The 20084-nt window shown below is 57.9% G+C and overlaps 1 long non-coding RNA gene across 1 annotated transcript; it reads left to right on the forward strand.

The window, feature by feature from the left end:
* The first annotated feature begins 2313 nt into the window (after positions 1–2313).
* Positions 2314–11651, forward strand: LOC120391912. Its single transcript, XR_005591526.1, has 3 exons — positions 2314–2389; positions 9665–9723; positions 10027–11651. It is a non-coding gene; the product is annotated as an uncharacterized LOC120391912 (long non-coding RNA).
* Positions 11652–20084: the final 8433 nt, after the last annotated feature.

The following is a 20084-nucleotide window of genomic DNA, read 5'->3' on the forward strand; positions in this document are numbered from 1 at the left end:
CAAATGGACGTACATAGGCACTCCCATGTGCACACATGCACACCCGTGCACTCCCAAGCATGCAGGCATGCACACATTCCACTCTGCACATGCACTCCCACGTGCAACACACACACTCCACCCTGCACACGCACACACATGCACTCCCAAGGGCATACACACACACCCAAGCATGCACACACACACACACACACACACACTCCATCCCACATACGCGCACACAATTCCCACATGCACCCGCACACACTTTCAGGTGTACACACATGCACACACTCCACCCCACACATGCATTCCCAAGCACACACACACATGCACCCCCAAGTGTGTATGCACACTCCTAGGTGCGCGCGCACACACACACACACACACATATGCACTCCCCAACATGCACGTGCTCTCTGCATACACATGCCATTTAGGGTGACCAGATAGCAAATGTTTAAAATCAGGATGGGGGTGGGGGGGTAATAGGAGCCTATATAAGAAAAAGACCCAAACATCGGGACTGTCCCTATAAAATCAGGACATCTGGTCGCCCTAATGCCATTCACTGCCCCGCCCCACTCCAGAGCAGCCCCAGGGTGCCATGTGTGCCAGCAGGGACCCTTTGTGCCGCCCGGCCTGCCAGGGCGTTTGAAGCGAGCGGGCTGGTTCCCTGCCCAGTTCCGAGCCCCAGGTGGGTGGCTCTGGCGCGGCAGGCCCCACGGGATGAAAGGCACCGAGCCCGGGGAGGCTGAGATGAAAGGCAGGCCTGACTCACACACACAGAAATTCACACTCGCAGATGCCAGCCCGGCCCCCTCTGGCTGATTTGCCTTGGATGCGGGCAGCGGAGTGCCACCAGTGACGGGCACAGCGGCTGCGTGCCAGGGCCAAGCTGCATTTCCCACGACGGTGCCAGGGGACGTCGCTTTTTCCCAGCTTCTCTTCTCTGTTCCCAGCTGCGGCAGCAACCACTGAGATTAGCGGGGCCCCCTCCTCCCCCCCCCACGCTCCTTTACAGACCCTGTCACCCTGCTGCGCTTCACCATGGAGATTAAAGGTAGCCGCTTCCCTCCTCAACTGAGCCATGCTCTGCCATTTCATTAGGGAGGCTTTCCTGACAGCCGGGCTTTGGAGATGGGGGACTAGAAAGGAGAGCGGCTCTGGCAGCCTCTGGGGAGGCGAGGGATGCTCAGCGTGAAAATTAATCAGCACAGAGACATAGCGGGGATGAGCCACAAGAAATCCCAGCTAATGGGCCGGTGTCCCAGCCCCCAGCCCGGCCCCACGGGTGGGTTCCTTTGCCCGCCTCTAGCCCCTGCCCGCCACGGATCTCAAAGCACTTCACAAGCAGCCATGAATGTGGCGACCTGGCAATATGGAAGCGTCGTTATCCTTTTTTTCCCGGGGGGGGGGAATTAAGGCAACGGAGCAGGGAGGCGAGCAAGTCACAGGATCCGAAATGGCTCGCTCCCGGCTCTAACCACTAGACAATGCTCCTTCCCTGCGTCCCCTTCTACCAGCCCCAGAAATCCCTGCACTGCTGCTGTATCCCAGCCTTTGCCCTGTGTTATCATGGGTGTGTATTATTTGTATTGCGGTAGAGCCTAGGAGTCCCAGCAATGGACCAGGACCCCATCGCGCTAGGTGCTGTACAAGCAGAACATAATGGTCCCTGCCCCATAGACCTTCCGCCCTAGAGTGGCTGCCCCACACTCCGCCCTCGCCTGCAGCTTGCATCCCAGCCCTGCTGTCTGTGACATTCGGGTTTGGCGCCCGCTTTGCCCTGTGCAGGGGGCAGGGAATGGAGATCACAGAGGAAAGGCTGATGAATTCACCTTGGCTTTGTGAACACAAACAAGAATTGGCAAGGGTCACAAAACCCCCACAGGGCCACTCATCCCTTGTCCAAACACAAAGCCCACTCCAGCTGCCCCTCGCTCCACCGGAGCAGCCCATGGTCCTCAGGCGACTGATGGACCAGGCCTGGGCTTTCATGCATATGGCTCAACACTGTGTGGCTCCTAGGACAGGGCATTGGGCTGGGGTTCAGGAGGCTGAGATCCTCAGAGGTAGGTAGGCTCCTAACTCCCAGTGAGATCAATGGGACTTGGGCACCCAAACAAACCCTAGCATCCGTCCCAGATCCGTGTCCATGGGGCAAAGCCCTGATGGAACCAGCAGTGATTGAAAAAGAGCTGATTGGCTAGACAAACTGTCAATCATCCAGCAAGACAAGGGTGGGACTTTCCTTCTCTGCAAAGGCTTCTGGGTAGGGAAGCTCTCTATAAAATCCCTGGCCCCTGGCTCCCTAGGGAGTTGGTGTTGTGAGGCTGATGAGGCAGGTTGCTGGGACCTGGTGCGAGGCAGCTGGAGCATGGTGGATGAGTGAATGGACTGATGTCAGGTTATAGAACAATATCCTTTGTTGTTCTGTTGTTTGTTGGTTATTTGTGGGTTTTTTTGCCTAAACGGCTCTGTACTGGGGCCCACCCGCAGGTTTGTTTGGGCCGCCTAGCTGCTGTGCTCTGCTGTGGCCTCCCAGCAACATCCAGGGGAGTTAGGTGCTGAGATCCCTTTGCAGGACTGAGCCTGTCCCAAATCTGCCATTGGCCTCCTGGGTGACTTTGGGCAAGTCCCTTCCTCCTTTGCTGTGCCTCTGCCCCACCCCTTCGTCTGCTTAGACTCCAAGTTCTTGGGGAGCTGGGGCTGTCTCTCACCGTGTGGCTGTGTAACACCTCGGGGCTATTGAAGTATAAATCCTAGTGCTAATAACAACCAGAGAGGATGGCACCCCCAGATGGGAGGACTTTTGGCAGGAGATCTTTAAGAAGCTGGAGGATAGGGAGCTGCGGATGGCAGGCAGGTGCTCCCTCTCCAGCCCTGGAGACTGGGACTTGGAGGCTACTCGGTTAGAGAGGTTCTGCCTCCTGGTTGTTCTCAGCACCAGCTTTGCCTCACAGCACGACTGAAAGCCGAGCCAGCGCGTACGCCTCGCGGCCAGTGCCTGGCTGCTGTCCGCCCATAGCGCAGCAGGGGACATTAGCCCTCCTGCCCTTGCAAGCAGGGAGGAGGTGGAGAGAAATCTGGACCTCAGCAGAAGCTATGCTGCATGTTGGGCTTCTTTGGAAGGATGCACCAAAAAATGCCAGGCAGGCAGAGGAGAATGGGCTACAATCCAGCAGCCATGGAATAGAATAAATACGCTGATCTCCTGCGGGAGAGCAGTAGCTCCAGAGGACTTTCTCTGTCCATCCCCACATGTGCTCCTCTGTCTAGTCGTCGTCAGGCTATCTGCAGGGAATGCTTTGTCCTGATGACACCCTAGGGGAGGCAGAATGGCGTTAACACAATCAGAATGTGCCCAGGACATGAGGTGTGATGCCTCGAGGGATTCCCTCCCCCTCCCTGTCCCGTATCACCCCTCACCCCCCGGAACAGCTTGGACATCTGCAGGCCACTCCTCCCCGTGCCCCCGAAGCCGAAATTCAGGATCTCGTCCCTCCTGTCTTGCAGGAAGTGTGATGGGATCTTTACTGACCCTGAGTCCCTTGTGGGAAGGACGGCAGCACCGTGCCCCCTAGGACCACACGAGGCCTCGGTACTGGCTCAGAGTGGGGCACCACTTTTCCCTCCCAGGCTCGACCGGGCCTGATGCTGGGGAGCTTCTCTAGGGCTGGTCCTGACCCTCAGGCCTCATTGGGGAACACAGGTAATGACACTGGATCCTCTGTAACCAGATCTGTTTTGAGGACCTCAGTAACTCAGCTGGAAGTTAGGGGTGTGTGGCAGGAGCGGGGAGGGTCTGTGGCCTGCGACGTGCAGGTCAGACTATTGATCACGATGGTCCTGTCTGGCCTAATCGAAGCCTGGGAATGGGGCCTCGAGCAGAGGGATGCTAACAGGAGCCACCACGGAGGAGACACCACCACGGTAGGGCAGGGCGGGGGTGTCGGAGCAGTCGGCATGGAGGCAGAGGGGGAGGCCACTATCCCTGTTGCTGGAGTTATCTGTGCCTAGCACAGCTCTGGTATCTGCTGCTCCCTGCAGGTCTGTGCCCTGGCTAGGGGCTCACCGCCCTGAGGCTGGCTGGAAGGATGGGGAAAGATGCCCTGACTGACCGGCTGGAGCCGGGGGGGCGGTGGGCTGCCTCTGTGCCTTCTCTTCCATGGAGAGCGTCTCTCTTCTCAGCCCAAGGTGGCTGACAGGTCGCAGTACCGCAGGGACCTTTTCCTAGTGGATCAAGCCAGTTCTTGGGCCTGATCCAGGACCAGATCCTCACTGGTGCAGCAATTCCTATGCGAGTTGGTGAGCCGCACTGGCTGGAGCTCAGTGGGAGCTGTAGGCGCTGAGCGGGTCCCTAGCACCTCGGGATTCGGCTCTGTAGGTTGCATATCCCCCATCCGGAGATCTGGTGGTTTCCCAGTGCTGAGAGCTGTAGACACCAGGTGCTTACAGCCGGCCCCTCACCGTGGCCCCTGGGCTCCCCGCTGCCGGCCACCAGGACTCTTGTTTTGCATCAGTCCAAACCGTCTCCATTTCGGACGTTGGTTTTCCCTGAGCAAGGCGGTCAGGAGCACAGGTGGCCCACGGGGAGCTGCTGGTAGCGTCTCCAAGTTCAGAGCATTGGGTCCCGTGAAATACAGGCCAGGTAGCGAGGGGAGTCCTCGGTGTGCATCTAGCATCAGGGAGAAGGGGCCCCCTCGGGACATGCGGGGCTCCCCAACAGGTGAAGCCAAGAACTGGGCCAGACTAAACCTGGGTTTCCCTTCTGCCTCTGCCTGGATGGAAGGAGACCAACCAGTAGGAGTCAAGGGAGTTCAGCACCGTGCTGGGGACACCTGGAACCCTGCAGGATTAGGCCCATAGGGGGTAAGAGCCTGATGTACAGTGCTCCACATGGGGGGGGGAGGGAGCAGCAGCTTGGGCCAGTCCCTTCGAGCCGTTGGCTGAAGCATCCAGCATCCCTAAGCAGAAAAGGCCTCCTGGACAGCGGAGGAAGCTGCTGCTGCTCCAGGTAGCCAGCCAAGAGCTAACGAGGTAGTCCCAGCCCAGGACCCCATTGTGCTAGGCACTGTACAAATCCAGAACACAAGGATAGTCCCTCCCGCAAATCTGTATCTGCTCCGTACATGCACGTCCCCGTCCCCGTTCTCTGGGGCGATCCACCTTTCTCCAGGGGAGCCCGCAAGACAGACACCCCCAAGGACCGCATGGCATCTCCATGGTGTCTGGCAACGTGCCACCAAGCAACAGTATTGGGGGGGGGGGGGCCCTGGTGCCCACCCAGGGCGACCTGGTGAGCCGTCAGTGTCGTGACCAGTGACAGGCTGAAAGCAGAGATGCCGTGTCACGGTGATGGCGTGATGACATGCGGTGAGGCCGCGTCGTGTCAAGATGCAGTAGGGTGACGATGCAGAGGGATGCAATGGCGTATGACAGCATCCCCCCGGGGCACAATATGGTGCCCTGGCAGTGTCCCATTCACACTACAGACAGGACTGGAGGGGACCTGCTGGGTCACTGAGTCCAGGCTCAGCTATTGGAGGCTCGTCCATATGGGAGGGACCGTGCTGCCGGTGTCCAATGCTGGGAGACAGGATGGCTTTATCCAGCAGGACGAGGAGTCCAGAGAGAGACTGGCCTTGTGGACGAGGGACCCAAGAGATCTCATCCCCGGACTCCCCGTGTGCCCTTGGGAAAGCCATGTGGTTGCTCTGTGCCTCAGTTTCCCCACCTACAAAATGGGGCTGCTAATCCTTCCTCCCTCCCCCCCCTTTAGCCTTCCTTGGCTATTTAGGTTTGAGGCAGGGAGCACAACTATAGTACAATTAACCGAACGGGGGTGCCCCGGCCCCTGTGCCTGGGTCGCGGCTGGGCGCATGGTCTGTTCTTCCTCCTGCCGGACTGGAAGATGGAAGTGATGCCGCTGTGTTTTCCAGACGGAGCGTTAGCGGAGCTGCGGCTGGGCCCAGGCCCCTCTCTGGGCTCGTGGAATCCCTGCCCTGCTCCCAGATGCTGCTCTGAGTTACAAACGCAAAGGGAGCGACAGGCAGAGGCAGCGTTCGGAGATCCTGGCTGGGATCAGATCCTAATTGGCTGCAGCCTCTGCCTCCCCGCTCCCCCGGGAGGGGGCTGGAGAATGGAACAACTTGGTTGGAATTATCTTGATTTTTCCAGCTCTCTCTCTCCTATTTTCACTCGGGTCTGTTTATTCCCCTTCCCTCCCAGACCCTCAAGCACTTCAGGGCCCTTTGTGGGAAGGCGCCAGCTCCCAGGGAAATGCATCTGCACCACTCACCTGGCCAACAAGCTGCGTCTCCATTTCCCAGTGCAAACCCACCTCCCCTACCCGTGGAGCGGGTGGAGGCATTGAAAGGGGACGCGGCCGGGAATGGTGGGGGAGAGCCGGTTATGTGGGAGCCCCCGGCTGCTGGAGTCCTAGCCAATGCCAGCAGGGGGCGCTGGTCAGGAGCAGGGCAGCAGTGCTTGCTGCGGGAGGAGGTCCTGGCTACTCCAGTTCTAGCCTTCCCACGCAGGGTGTGCTGCAGGGGGCGCTGTTGGCTACGCAGGCCCTAGCCTGTTGCACCAGGGGGCGCTGTAGGGAGCGGGGCAGGAGCGCTGGATGTGGGGGGCCAGTTCCTGGCTACTCCAGTCCTGGCCTCTCCCAGCAGGAGGCGCTGTAGGGAGGGGGCAGGAGCAACTGCTGCAGAAAAGAGGTAAAAATGCCTCCCTAGAGAAGCGACCTGCCCCTTGAGAGGGCGTCCACCATCACTGGCCCCTGGCTGGGTGGGGACGGACAGCAGGAGGTGCTGGGAGAGGGCCAGAGGGCAGCCCTGGTGACATCCCCAGCAAAAGCTGGCTCAGCCCTCACCAGCCAATGCTTAATGGGGTGTGCAGGATCCACTGGCAAACATCTGCTCCCAGGGAGGGAGCCATCAGCAGCTACTTAGGAAGGAAGCAATTAGGTGGGGGGGGGGGGGGAATGTTGTTATATAGCAGGGTGTTAAGTGCACAGCTGGGGCAGAGGCTCAGCAAGGGGTGAACTGGGGGCTCTGCCATGGACCTGGAGGAGCCGTAAGCAAACGCCAAAGCACTTTGCTGATGCAAATCTTCCCAGTTGGATCGGGCCTTAATTTGCGGCCCATCCCCTTCTCCTGCCGCCCCCCCCCCTGCTGGGCCTGCGTCTTCCTGCCTGAATAGAGCAGGAGGGGGAACGTCACCGGGGTGAAGGCTGCCTCTGATCCACCCAGCCCTCAGGCAGTGGGAACCCAGGCAGGCCGCCCGTACCACAGGCTTTGCCCTCTGTGGCTGAGTGTGGCCTGAGAATCACACCAGGCTGGAAATCTGAGCTGGGAAAGACCTACAGGGTCCTTCCCCCACGCCCCCAGGAGCCACTGCTGGATTGTCATCAAGAGGCTGAAAGCAAAATCAGGGTGCCAGGTGCTGCACAGACACAGAGTGAGTGCCAGGCCCTGCCCACAAAGATCTCAACAATCTAAACGGAAAAGACAGATGCAGGAGGGGAAACTGAGGCACAAAGCAAGGCAGCAACTTGCCCAGGGACATCTAGGAGGTCAGTGGCAGAGCTGGAAACTGAACCCAAGGCTGAGATCCTGGCCCCATTGATGTTAATGGCGCTTGAATTTCACCCCAGATGCCACGTGTCCTTGTCCAATCCCCTACCCACTGGGTCATGCTGCCACCTCATCTGAGACAGGCCCAAGTGACTTTGCTCCCCCCCCCACCCCCAAAGCAGAACTGGAACTCCTCTGAGTCAAGCCATGGGCCGGGTCCTGTCTGGTGCAGGAACAGCAGGGGTGAGCAGGGAGGGGTGTGTTCCCATGGGATAGTGAGCAGTAGATAAAAAAGAACACGGGCTGTACATGCTTCTCCATACATGTGGGTGTATGGCCATGGCCTGTGCAGTGGGGCCTGTGTTAGAATACATGCAACACAGGTGATGTTGTTATGACTATGCGTGTGTCACATCTGTGGGGACGTACATTGCAGGTAGTGTGTGTGCGTGTTCGTACATGCAGGGGTGAATCTATGCATGTTACCTGGGGATGGAGGTGTGCAAAGCATGTAACACATTATTGCACATGCTGTGTGGATATGCACACAGGAAGGGTCTTCCCCCATGTAGCGTGTGTGGGGATGTAAGTGTGCCGAGCATGTCACACGTGAATGTATGTGTGACTCGATGCGTGTAGCGTGTGTAGGGAGCCGGTTGCATGCGCCTGCGGGATAAGGCATGCCGATAGGAATGGGAGCTTATGCGCAGTGAAAGCAGCTGCGTGTTGGTGACCCAAGAGCCATCCAGACCCCTCAGGCGACTGCCCCAGGCCCTGCTCCGTCCCTCTCCAATTACTGCATGCAGATTGGCAATCAATGCTATCGATTCCCTTCCTCAAAACTATCTCGCTGCTGCCTCCCGTCCCAGCCGGGAGCAGCTGTGCGGGGCCCGCACGCCGGCCTGAGCCACCCCACTACACTGGGAGAACCTGCCCCACCCATTCTGCCAAGGACCGGCTGGGACAGACTGCAATCCTGCACCAGGGCCCCCGTGCTTCCTGAGCGCCCCCCCCCTCCTGGCACTGCCAGAGCAGCTTTGCAGACCCAGCGGGTTCAGGATTCAGCTCCCCTCCCGAATTGGGGGGCAGGATTCTCTGATTTAACCCTCTGTGTCTGCAAGGGGCAAGGGCACCGTGCCAGCTGCTCTCCCTGCTTGTAGCATCCATGCAGCATGGTCACTTGTGGGAGCAGTCCCGGGGAGGCCGAGAAGGGCTGCCCCACCTCTGCTGGGCATGGGCACGCTCTCGGGGGCAAGGGGCATTACAGCGGGCCCAGCAGGACACCCCCCAAAGGGTGATGGGGGAGGGGAAGGACACCTCCCCTGCCCCCAAGTTTCAAGTGGCCTGTGGAGGTTGGAGGCACAGCTGATAACACAATGCCGCCCTGCAGAGCCGGGATGCTAGGCTGGGCTTGCCTAAGGGGAAGACGGGCCTTAGATCCCCAGGTCCCCATGGAAATCCAGTGCGAGTCGGTCCCTACAGAGAGCCCAGCCCGGCGGCTGAGCAATACCTGCACAGCCTCCTTGCCTCCGTTACCCACAGGGAGAGGCCAACAGAGCCCCGCTGGCAGCCCAGTCACCCTGCAAACCCGCTGGCCTCTTGCTCTGCTTCAAAACCTGCAGCAGGAACCCCCTGGTATCCACCTGAGCAGGCGCTGACCGAGTTCCCCTGGGTGGGTCGCTGGCAGAGGAGGGGGCCGGTGGGCGTCCCATGCTACATCCACGCACAGTTGCCTCTTGCAGGCTCTGTCTTTGCATCTCCTCCCCTGGGGGCGTGCGGGTCCCAAGGCTGAGCCAGGCAGAGAGTTGCTGCTGGGGTCCGGGAGGCAGGGAGGGAGCATGAGACCAGATTATCAGCACCCAGCAGCTGCCACCCATCTCAGTGCTGGGGGGGGTTGGCCCTCATTTGCAACGTGGGGTGAGGAGGGATCTTTGTTGTTCTCCGTGGGGCTGTTGGGGGCGGGGGATTCTCCAGCGTTCTCAGTGGGACTTGCTGGGTGCTGCACCCTATTCGAATAGCCCAGTCCTGTTTTCAGCCTGGCCCAGAGATCGGCTGAGCTGGGCAGAGGCGGATTTGACATGGGCGTACGGCTGCCGTTTGCACAGCTTGGATCTCGTTTCATCAGCCCCGAATGGCCCGGGAGAGCGGAGCATCTGCAGATCAGGTAATAGCCAGAGGCAGTGGGGGTCGGGGATCCCTGGCGGGCTGGTTCAGGGGTTCATGGCTGGAGCCCCGGGAAGGCCAGGGTGGAAGGAACGTGGGGACGGAGCCCTGTCTGGGGCAGGCCCCAGGAAATACCAGCAAGTGTCTGAACACCCCGGCGGGCGCTGCTCTCCCAGGGATAACCCCTCACCGTGTTTTATTCACGGGACCGATCCCTCCCTGTGAGTCACAGCCTGATCCTTTCGCAGTTAGGGCTCGGGAACTCTTTTCTTTACAATCTTCAGTGGCTCTTTGTTGGCTGCAGGTCACCGGATATTAGCCTGCAGCTAAGGCCCGACCGTTGAAACGCACAGCACAGCACAGCACGTCTTCCCCCTGCGCTGGGGGATGCCCAGCCTGCCATCCCACCCGTGGCTTCGGGGCGACATGCACGGCTGCCATGTTATCGCCCACTCGCCAGCACCTTTCCTGCCTTGCTTGGATCTATTGATTTCCTTTTGCTCTCCGTGCTCCCTGCCCAGATCCACTCGGTACCTGCCTTTCATCCGGGCCCTTGGCCAGAAAGAAATGGATTGGGACTATCGCTGGTGAAGGGGTTAACTCGCCTTTCTTCTAACACCGAGACCAAAGGTTCCCTCCCCACACATGCCCCTGTCATCCATTCCACCTCCCTGGGTTTGCAGAGCCCAGGTCCCTGGGGCTGGTCAGTTGTGCTCTGTCACCATCTCCTCTCGCTCTCTCTGCTCCCTGTCTGTCTCGCCTGTAATGGGAAAAGCACAGAAATGAGGTAATTTACAAGGTAATTTATGAGTCAATGGGCTCATCTGCTGCCTATAATCCTAGCTGGCAATTGTGTGGAGTTTATTTTCTCAGATGCAAGCTTAAAAAAAGAGAAAGATGAAGCGCACGCACAGGATCTCAACAGTGTGGGCTGCTGGCGTTAATGTTATGGTACCCGGGAGAGGCCCTGTTGTGCCAGGCGCTGCACAGCGAGAGACAGTCCCTGCCTCAGAGAGAATGCAGGTTCAATAGACAATGCAAAGCAAGGGTGGGAGGGGAAGTGACCTCCCTAACGTCACCCCCCAGGTTAGGGCTAGGACTAGCTTCTGAGTCTCCTGAATCCCCACCCAGTGCACCACCCTCTAGCCCACGCTGCCTCAGGCTCTGCTAAGCTCTTTGCTTAGTGACTGTCTCCTGTTACAGATTTGATCATGGCCCTTCATTTAAAACAGCTGTGACAACAATTACGCTTCTTTGTAGCAGCCCCCACCTAAAACTAAGGCCCGTGTGAGTCAGCCCGAGAATTGGCACTAGAGGGGTAGAGGGCTTGGCTGGGTATTGGTCTGGGTAAACGGGTGTGCGTAGGGGCTGCACACCCAGGAAGCGACTCAGCAGACGCACTGGAGGCAGGGACAGACGCAGGGGAGAAGCAGACAGACCCAGAGAAGGAAGGTGCACGGTGTGCTGGCGGGAAGAGGCTTTTTGGGCTGTGAGCACAGAAACCATCTCCCGTTGTTTGGTCCCGTTCCCCCCCCCCCCCCCCCCGTGTTCAGGGAAACAGGACTTGGCACAGGCTTGGGAGATAAACAGGTTTGCCTCAAAGGCACCTGACTCCAGCCTCGATTTCTCCCACCCGGAACCACTCACAGGATCCTGGATTTTTGTCTAGCTGCTCAGGCCAAAGGGGGTAACAATCCACACGTATCCATAACACCGTCAAACAGGCAGCCCCGGGCGGCCCCATTCACCCAACCTAGGAAGAATCATAGGGCTCCTTTCCTGAAGGGCTTTGTGAGTGTTAAACGCACCCGCCACACCCTCCTCACCCGCGGTCCTCTGGCTGCCTTGAGGGTCAGGCGCTGGCATTGGCCTCGGGGGCTCTGGGTGCAGTTCCCGGTTCTGCCACGCACCCCCTTGGGTGACCTTTGCTGCCTCTCTGGGCACTCTCCCCGCACCCCCGACACCAGGCCAACCCCATTGCTAGTTCATGGGCCTCCCATTCAGATCATCTGTCCCTCAGTTTACAGGCCAGCCGAAGGAAACTTAAGCCAGGCAGCTGAGATAGCAGCAGGGGGTGAGGTGGGTTCCAGGGTGCCTGATGGATGCCACTTATTACAGCTTTGAAATATAATTTCCATTTACACCTCTCTTTCTGTTTGCCTCATAAATAACGACTGCCTCATAAAGGCAGAGAGGAGCGCGCCCCCCCTCCCGCGCCGGCTTTAATTGTAAACAGGGCAATCAATCCGCAAGGACAGCACCGACCGAGTTGCTGCCCAGACAAAGCCCTTCGCCCCCGTGCAACAGGAGCTGCTGACCAGCCTCCTTCTGTGCAAACTCCCCCAGCCTGGCCCATCAACATCAATCTTTGAATCCCCTGCTGTCTGAGTCTGGCGCTACCCGTGCCCCTAGTGTTCTGCCAGTCAGCGGCGGCTCCAAGCGCGTGCCAGGGATGGGAAGCCGCGGGGGGCGCCCTGCCGGTCCCTGCGAGGGCGGCAGTCAGGCAGCCTTCGGTGGCTTGCCTGCGGGAGGTCCGCCGGTCCTGCGGATTCGGCAGCAATTCGGCGGCGGGTACGCCGAAGACTGGCGGATCTCCTGCAGGCAAGCCGCCGAAGGCCGCCTGATTGCTGTGCTTGGGGCGGCAAAAAAGCTAGAGCCACCGCTGCTGCCAGTGCTCCTCAATCCGGGCCTGCAGCCCGCGCTATCCCAGTCCTTGCCCCCCCCCCCCACATACAGCTTTTACAGCTGCTTCTCCATCCTGACCCACAGTTCCCCTGGTATATCAATCCAGGGTCCCCCCGCTAGTGTCCCTCCATCCCGACCCATAGCGCTATCTGCTATTTCAGTGCGGGGCTCGCACCGCTGCAAATGCCCATCCTTCCCAACTCACCGCTCGCCTGCCATTTCAGTTGGGGGCTCCCCCCACCCCAGCTCTGCTGGTGCCCCTCCATTCCAACCTGCAGCTTCCTCCCTCGCCCTCCAGCGTTCCACCCATTAGCCCACGCTCCCTCCTCTAAGCATCCCGCCCTTGCCTTGCTCAAGCCAGCCAGCGGCCAACCAACCTATGCAAAGCGCTCGGCCGACGGACACGGCCAGACATCCCCTGGACTGGAAGCTTTGGAAGATCTTGACTGGCAAGTTTACCTTTCTGGGGTGCCCTCAGTGGCGGGGTAGGAGCTGTGAGGTCCCAGTGGTGGGATTCATGCATCAGGCCTCCAAGCAGAGCTAACGCTGAGAGCTCAAGCACAGTGGGGACCAGGCCAGGCCTGCAGAGGAGGAGCTGTCACTGCCCGAGGCGCCGGTCATTGGAAGAGGCTGGGAGTTCAGACCCGTTTACCCTGCCACCCAGGGAGATTTTAGAGCAAGCCAATTAGTTCCTCTCCCACTATATATATTTCCAAAAGGTCAAATAAAATCCACAGGCCATGAATAAATCTCTCCGTGCAGGCTGTGTACAATTATAGCCCTCCCGATGCTGCAGTTTCCAGACTGCCAGCCAAACTCAGACTTGGGCGGATTTATATAACCATCACAATTCCACTTTGCATTTTTATATAACGCCTTTCGGCCAAGGCAGGAGGCAGCTTGTAACCATCTATCTCACCCATCGCTGGACTGTGGCCACTTCTGGGGCAGAACACAGACGCTGTTAAACAGCCACCCCGCTGCGTCGCAGAGGAGTCGGTCAGCCAAGAAATGCAGCTGCCTCTGGGGAAGGGCCCAGCTGTTGTTTGAAAGCCACACGGCAACGCAGCATAAGGGTCGCTCACTCAGGGCAGGTCTATGCTACAGACTTGCATTGGCTGCATGCAGCTACGCCGCTGTCGTGCTTCTGGCGAAGATGCTGTCAGCCAATGGGAGAGAGCGCTCCCGTCAGCTTAGTTACTCCGTGAGAGGTGGTACCTGTCTCCCGCCGACATACGCTGGGGGTTACGGTTAGTATAACTACTCAGGAGGATGGATTTCCCACCCTTGAGCAATGTAGTTATGCCAAAGTAAGTGTGTAGTGTAGACCTGGCCTCAGTATTGAAATACAGCCACCTCTGGGGTGCAACATGGCAGCTGCTTAACAGCCACCAAGCAGTTCTGCATAGGAGCCACTCACCCACTGTTAATGCAGCCACCTCTGGGGTGCAACATGGCAGCTGCTTAACAGCCACCAAGCAGTTCTGCATAGGGGCCACTCACCCACTGTTAATGCAGCCACCTCTGGGGTGCAACATGGCAGCTGCTTAACAGCCACCAAGCAGTTCTGCATAGGGGCCACTCACCCACTGTTAATGCAGCCACCTCTGGGGTGCAACATGGCAGCTGCTTAACAGCCACCAAGCAGTTCTGCATAGGGGCCATTCACCTACTGTTAATGCAGCCACCTCTGGGGTGGAACATGTTTAACAGCTGCCTAGCAGCAATGTGCGGCAGTTTTAGGATAGGGAGCAAAGAACAGTTCATTCAGTTGAAATAATGGGGAATTTAGGTCAGTGGAATGTAATTAACCTGACTGGAACTGGGCCAGGATGCTGATATGAACAACCCCCCCGCCCATGCAGAAAAGGGCAGTGGGCTCTGTAGCGCCCCCGGCACCACACTGAGGCGAGCTCAGCACACGGAGTCACCAACACAGTTCCCTACTGCAGCCGGGGTCTCCTTGGCCATCTCCCATTCAAGCCCTGCCCAGGCCTAGCTCTCCAGCCACCGGCAGGGCCTCCCCTTGTGCTGACAGATACGCCCACGGTTTCCAAAGGGTTAATTTCTTCCGGGCTGAGAGAGGCGGCGAGGCTGGTCCCTAGCGGGCTGTGGAGACTTGCACCAGGCAGCAGTGCCAGCCCGTGGCCTGTAGGGGGAGCTGTGTGTGTTCCGACCATCATGCCCCAGCACCGTAATCGGAATTAAGGTGGAGACTCATCCAGGGCCACCTGGGGAGGGAGGCAAGTGGGGCAATTTGCCCCAGGCCCCCACGAGAATATAGTATTCTATGGTATTGCAACTTTTTTTTAATGGAAGGGGCCCCCGAAATTGCTTTGTCCCAGGCCCCCTGAATCCTCTGGGCGGCCCTGGACTCATCCAGGTTCCCGGCTCGGGTAGAGCGAGGGGGGAGCTGATAGCTTTCTTCCTCCCCAGCCGGAGGCCTCTCTCTGCTCCCTTAGGTCTGAGGGGAGATGCAGGCGGGGCCCAGGCTGGGGAGGATAAGACCCAAACCCAGGACTGCAAAGGAAACTGGCCAGAGGAGGAGGCAGTGGGAACCTCCTACCTGAATCCCTTCCACAGCCCCGTCCTGCTCCCTGCAAGGTCTGGACGGGGTCACCTTCCCAATGGCCCCTGGGGTCGCCGTTGTGGGGAGTGGGGCTGGCCTACTGGGGCCTCCACAACCCACGACCAAGGGGCTGAGCGAACCCAGCAGGGACGGGGCCGCTCCAGCCGGTTTCACCCAGCCGCCGAGGACGGAGAGGAAACGGCGGAAGGAAGGGGATGGCAGGAAAGGGATGAGTGGGCACTTTCCGCAGGACCCTATTTTGAGCACAGCGCGCCTGGAAGCCGCGGGGCGGAAATACAGCTTTGCAAAGACCGTGAGGCCGTTCCTAACCGGAGCCGGCTTTGTCCCTCGCCTGGCTGCCTGAGAGGGACCCAGCCAAGCTGTTTGCCTGGAAGGTAGATAAGAAACAGACCATAAAAATGGCTCCAGCGTAGCCCACGGTTTCCTTCAGAGCTCCCTGTTTAACGTGAATGCTCTGCGTTTCTAGCGCCCCTTCCAGCCACGGAGTGTGACGGTGTTTGTTAGCCCGGCCTCACCACAGCCCTGCTACCGCACGACTTAGCACACCACTGCGATGCAGCCACCTCTGGGCCGCCACACGGTGATGCTTAAGGACCAGGCAGTGCAGAACGCTCCTAGCCAGCTGTCATTGAGACAGGGATCTGGGGGAGGCAGGATGGCATCACCTGAGTGGGAATTCAGCCCAGACGGCAGGCCAGATAAGGAGCCCCTAGGACTTTCGGGGGCTGGTCCCAGCTATGGCACTTCCAGTGCCCCCTAGCACCACACTGGGGCGTTGGCTTATTGCTGACTGAGAGTGAAATCTGCCCCTGGAGCTGGCCGTCCACCCAGGAGTGGATTGCATTCCCCTGCCATGCATCCTCCCTGCCTGCCGACACCTGGTCGTGCTCAGGGCATAGACAGAGAAGTGAGCAGCCGGGAGCCGTGCCCGTGTTGGTATCTCTGCTCTTACAGATACGGGAGAGGGAGGCAGAGGAGAATCAGTGTTAGCCAGGAGGTGGGGTGGGAATATGCTTTATTTTCAGGCACCAGAGGGGGATTTAAGAGCAGCAGAGAGCGCAGCAGTATCTATTTATATTGCAGTTGTGGCATTCAGTGATCACTTAGCACTTGAGCTGCTTGCTAAAGACCTGATTTATTCCATCTTCCATTTCAATTGGCTGTGCATTATATGAGCTTTGCAGTGCTCCGCCCAGACTCTGTGTCTGGGAAGCTCAGCCCTTAAAGGCACCCCCGTACCACAGCAGTACCACCCACTGAGATCATGGCCCCATTGCGTGCATCCACACAGAGAGAGGCAGGCCCTGCCCTGAAGAGCTTGCAGTCTAAATGGACAGGCCAGACAAAGGGTGTGAAGGGAAACTGAGGCAGAGCAGGGAAGTGACTTGCCCAAGGTCATCCAGCAGGTCAGTGGCAGAGCTGGGAATAGAAACTAGGTCTCCCAAGTCCCAGCACAGTGCCCTGCCCGGGGGGAGAAGAAAATGAGATGCGCTATAAAGTGAGTAAGTGACAGGACCCTTTTAACATCTCCCTGCGTGGCAGGGGCGGCTGCGCTGATGCTAGCGGCTCAAGGTGGCTCGGGGAGGGGGAGGGAATATTAAAGGTCATTCTTGAAACAGATAATATAAAAATTAATTTTCTGCCCAGTGGTTTTTAGGGGTTTGACACTGGTGGAGTCTGACAGGGCTAGAGCCTCACGTTCAATGGCCCGAATGTGGATGATATATGACCCCTTGCGCTAAGCCATGCGGGCGTGGGAGGCCTTCCAGAAATACCCTCTCCGAGTCCGTGCTGATCTGATGCCCCAAAGCAGTGCCAGGGGGCGCTGGGCTGTCAGAAGTGCCGTTTCCAAAGCCAGCTGTGAAACCCAGGTCCGGCCCACCAGGGCTGCCGGGGGGGGGGAGCAAGTGGGGCAATTTGCCCCAGACCCTGGGCCCCACAGGGGCCCCCACGAGAATATAGTATTGCAACTTTTTTTTTTATGGAAGGGGGCCCCGAAATTGCTTTGTCCCACGGGCCACCGGGACTCCCAGGGCTCTTTCCATGAGAGTGAGGGTGGGTAGCCCCGGGGGTCTGAGCCAAAGGCAGCCATTCTGCCTCCCTAAGATTCCTGTGCTGCTCGCCTGGCCTGACCCCGGGCAGCACCCCCTCTAAAGTGTGAGGCAATCTGGCACGGGCGCGAGGGCTGGAGTTCATCCAGCGGTTTGGCCCTGACGGACAGTCCTTGCGGAGAAATCCCACATCCAAAGATTGGGGGCAGCCACCTGACTAAAGCTTCCCCCCTTGTCTTCTGCAGGAGCAGGGAGTTCAATCCGTTGGCCACCAGTTGGAGACAGATTAGCCTGCTAGCTACTAATAATACTTAGCATTCGTCTAATGCTTTCTGTGTTCAAAGCACTGTGCAGATATTAACTAATTAATCCACCCAACACCCCTGGGGCTGGGAAGCATTAGCATCAACTATTTGATGAGCTATTGGACAAGACGTCACGGCGTTTAGGTGTCCTTAAATATATGGGGTCAAATCTCATTGGCTGCGTGAACTGGGCCCCATTGAGTAGCTATTGTTCCGCTCTGGTTAGTCCAGGGCTCCTACAGACTGTGGGAAAGCCCAGAGCTCCCCCTGGAATTGGCCGTGACTCACCTACCACTCACTGGCTGACGTCCGTACAAACTGTTTCTGAGTTGGCAAAGCAGCAGCAACGTTTACATTTGGCCGTGCGCTTCCAGCTCCATGCACAGGGTCTGCAAGCAGGTGAATAAATAGATGGACTAGATCCAGGCCCAATATGTAGTATCATAGGCAGTGCAGGTAATGACACCTCTAGTTACGGTTGCCCGGCATTTGCCGTGATACGATCCTGTTTTCAGTTGCTTACAGCTTTGCTAAGCTTTGACTGTTCAGGCTGAAATTTTCCATGGCGAATGTCAGCCTTCGGCTGACGGATTGATTGATTTTTGGAAAGCTTCAGCTAAAGCAGGCCAGCTATTTCTAAGGTGGGGGGCTGGGGGGGGGAATACCTTGTTTTTCCCATATTAAAAAAAATCTTCCAATTATTTCATGAGACGCTCTAGCACCTCTGTGCTTTGGAGCACGGACGTGAAATTTGGCAGGGAGCTCACCTTTTTGCCATCCCCATGAAAATCCACCCAGACCTGGCCCAGTTTGAAAACTCTCTGTTTGCACATGCTCAGAGAGTTAGCGTCAGGCAGCTAAATTCTCCGAAGAATCCGGCTCCAATGAGCATGCTCCGTCCCCACCCAGCTCCTCCAGGCGTGTGCCTTCCCTGCAGAGTGGCTGACTGTGCTCCATCCTCAGGGTGGCTCTTCCTGCAATTGCACCGTCTGACTTCCGGAGGCATCGCATTCAGGCACGGCCAATGGGGACGCCGTCGCTCCTGTGCGCTCAGTGCCCCAGCCCCTTGCTGGCACGTGGAACCCAGGCAGTGGCTGGGTGGGGGGAGGGGGAGAGGAGGAATCTGCCTGACTCAAAGGCAGAGGGGTGAGGAACCGGGGGCTGGGGAAGAGATGCAGGGCAGAGGGATGGGGTGGAAGCAGGAGCAGAGGGGAACAGAAGACCCAAAGTGGGAATAGGCACAAGAAATGGCTAGAGATAGTCATGATGGGAGAAGGGCGTGAACCGAGGAGGGAACAGAAAAGGGGGCAGGCAGGTGTCGGGGGAGGAATAGCAGCAGGAGGGGACAGGAGCGGGGGAAGGGGTGGATGGGAGCAGAAGGAGATTTGGAGGAAATGGGACAGAAGGGTCTGGAAGCACTAAAGCACACTCCTCTATAGGACATGGAATGAACCCAGGAATCCTGAGTGTCAACATTCCTCGGCTGTCAGCAAATAGCGGTGCAACCCACCGGCAAAGTGCGTCTCATCTCTCTCTCCTGCGCAGAACCGAGCCCTCCAAAGTTAGGAAATACCGGCATTCGGGTTGTCCGTGCAACCTTAATTCAGCCCTCTTGTGCGTACGCCGGGCCGTGACGACACACTCTTTAATTACACCATCAGAAGCGATTTTTTCCACAGGCCCCCTGCCTCAGTCAGTGCACGGGCTGGACCTGCTCTGGGGATGCCTCAGGGCTGTGTACTGAAGCTGCCTCTTGGCGCCCCGAGTCGTTTTTGCAGAAGTTGGCTGTTGTGCAGTGAATGAGACAGGGGACGGCAGGAAGGGAAAGGATTCCTCACTACGGAGGCAGTGGAATGCCGTCCTGGACAACTGGCTTCCATCCCTGCCTCTGCCACAGAGTTCCCGGATGGTGCTGAGCAAGTCACTTAGAGCAAACTTTTCATAGCGGCCACTGTGTGTTCCTCATTTTCTGGGGACCTAACCTGAGACGCCTTGGGTCTGACTTGCAGAAGTGCTGAGCACTCACAACTGCCACTGAGGTCAACGGGGCACCGTGCTCTGAATCATGAAGAGCTGCCAAATGTTTTGCAAAAAAATCCTACACGTGTCAAACTGGGCCTCCAAGATTCCTTGGTAGTTTGGGCTTTAACGTCTCCGTTTCCCAGGTGTAAAATGGGATGATAATATGACCTCACCACCCCGGGGTGTCACAACGATAAATTCATTCATGTCAATAACGGGCTAAGATCCTCCAATGAGAGCAGCATGGAAAAGTCCACAGGGGAATGAATAATTCTGTATTCAGTGCAGGGCTTGGCGTCCGGGCAGTGAATAATGCCTGGGGCCCCGCACTGAAGCATGAGGATAAAAAGGAATATTGGAGAGATACCCATCAGTGAGCACCCTCCATCCTGAGCACTGAACAAGGCAGGGTCTGGGGGGGGGAAAGTGGGTGTAATTAAAGACTAGATCACAATGCATGTGCCCGAGACAGCTGAATTAAGGATGCAAAAGCTACCTTCATTCCGGCACTTCCTAATATTTGAGTGCTTGATTTTGCAACCTTAACATTCTTTGCTGTATGTAATAGCCATGCGCGTTAAATAATAAAGACAGGCCATGAGGAATCGTCTGTTCTGTGTTTGTGCAGCACCTAGCACAGGGGCTCTCAAACTGGGGGGGCGGGACCCCTGAGGGGGTCGTGAGGTTACTACATGGGGGGGTCGCGAGC

This window comes from Mauremys reevesii, linkage group 26, assembly GCF_016161935.1.
Source record: "Mauremys reevesii isolate NIE-2019 linkage group 26, ASM1616193v1, whole genome shotgun sequence".
NCBI lineage: Eukaryota > Metazoa > Chordata > Testudines > Geoemydidae > Mauremys > Mauremys reevesii.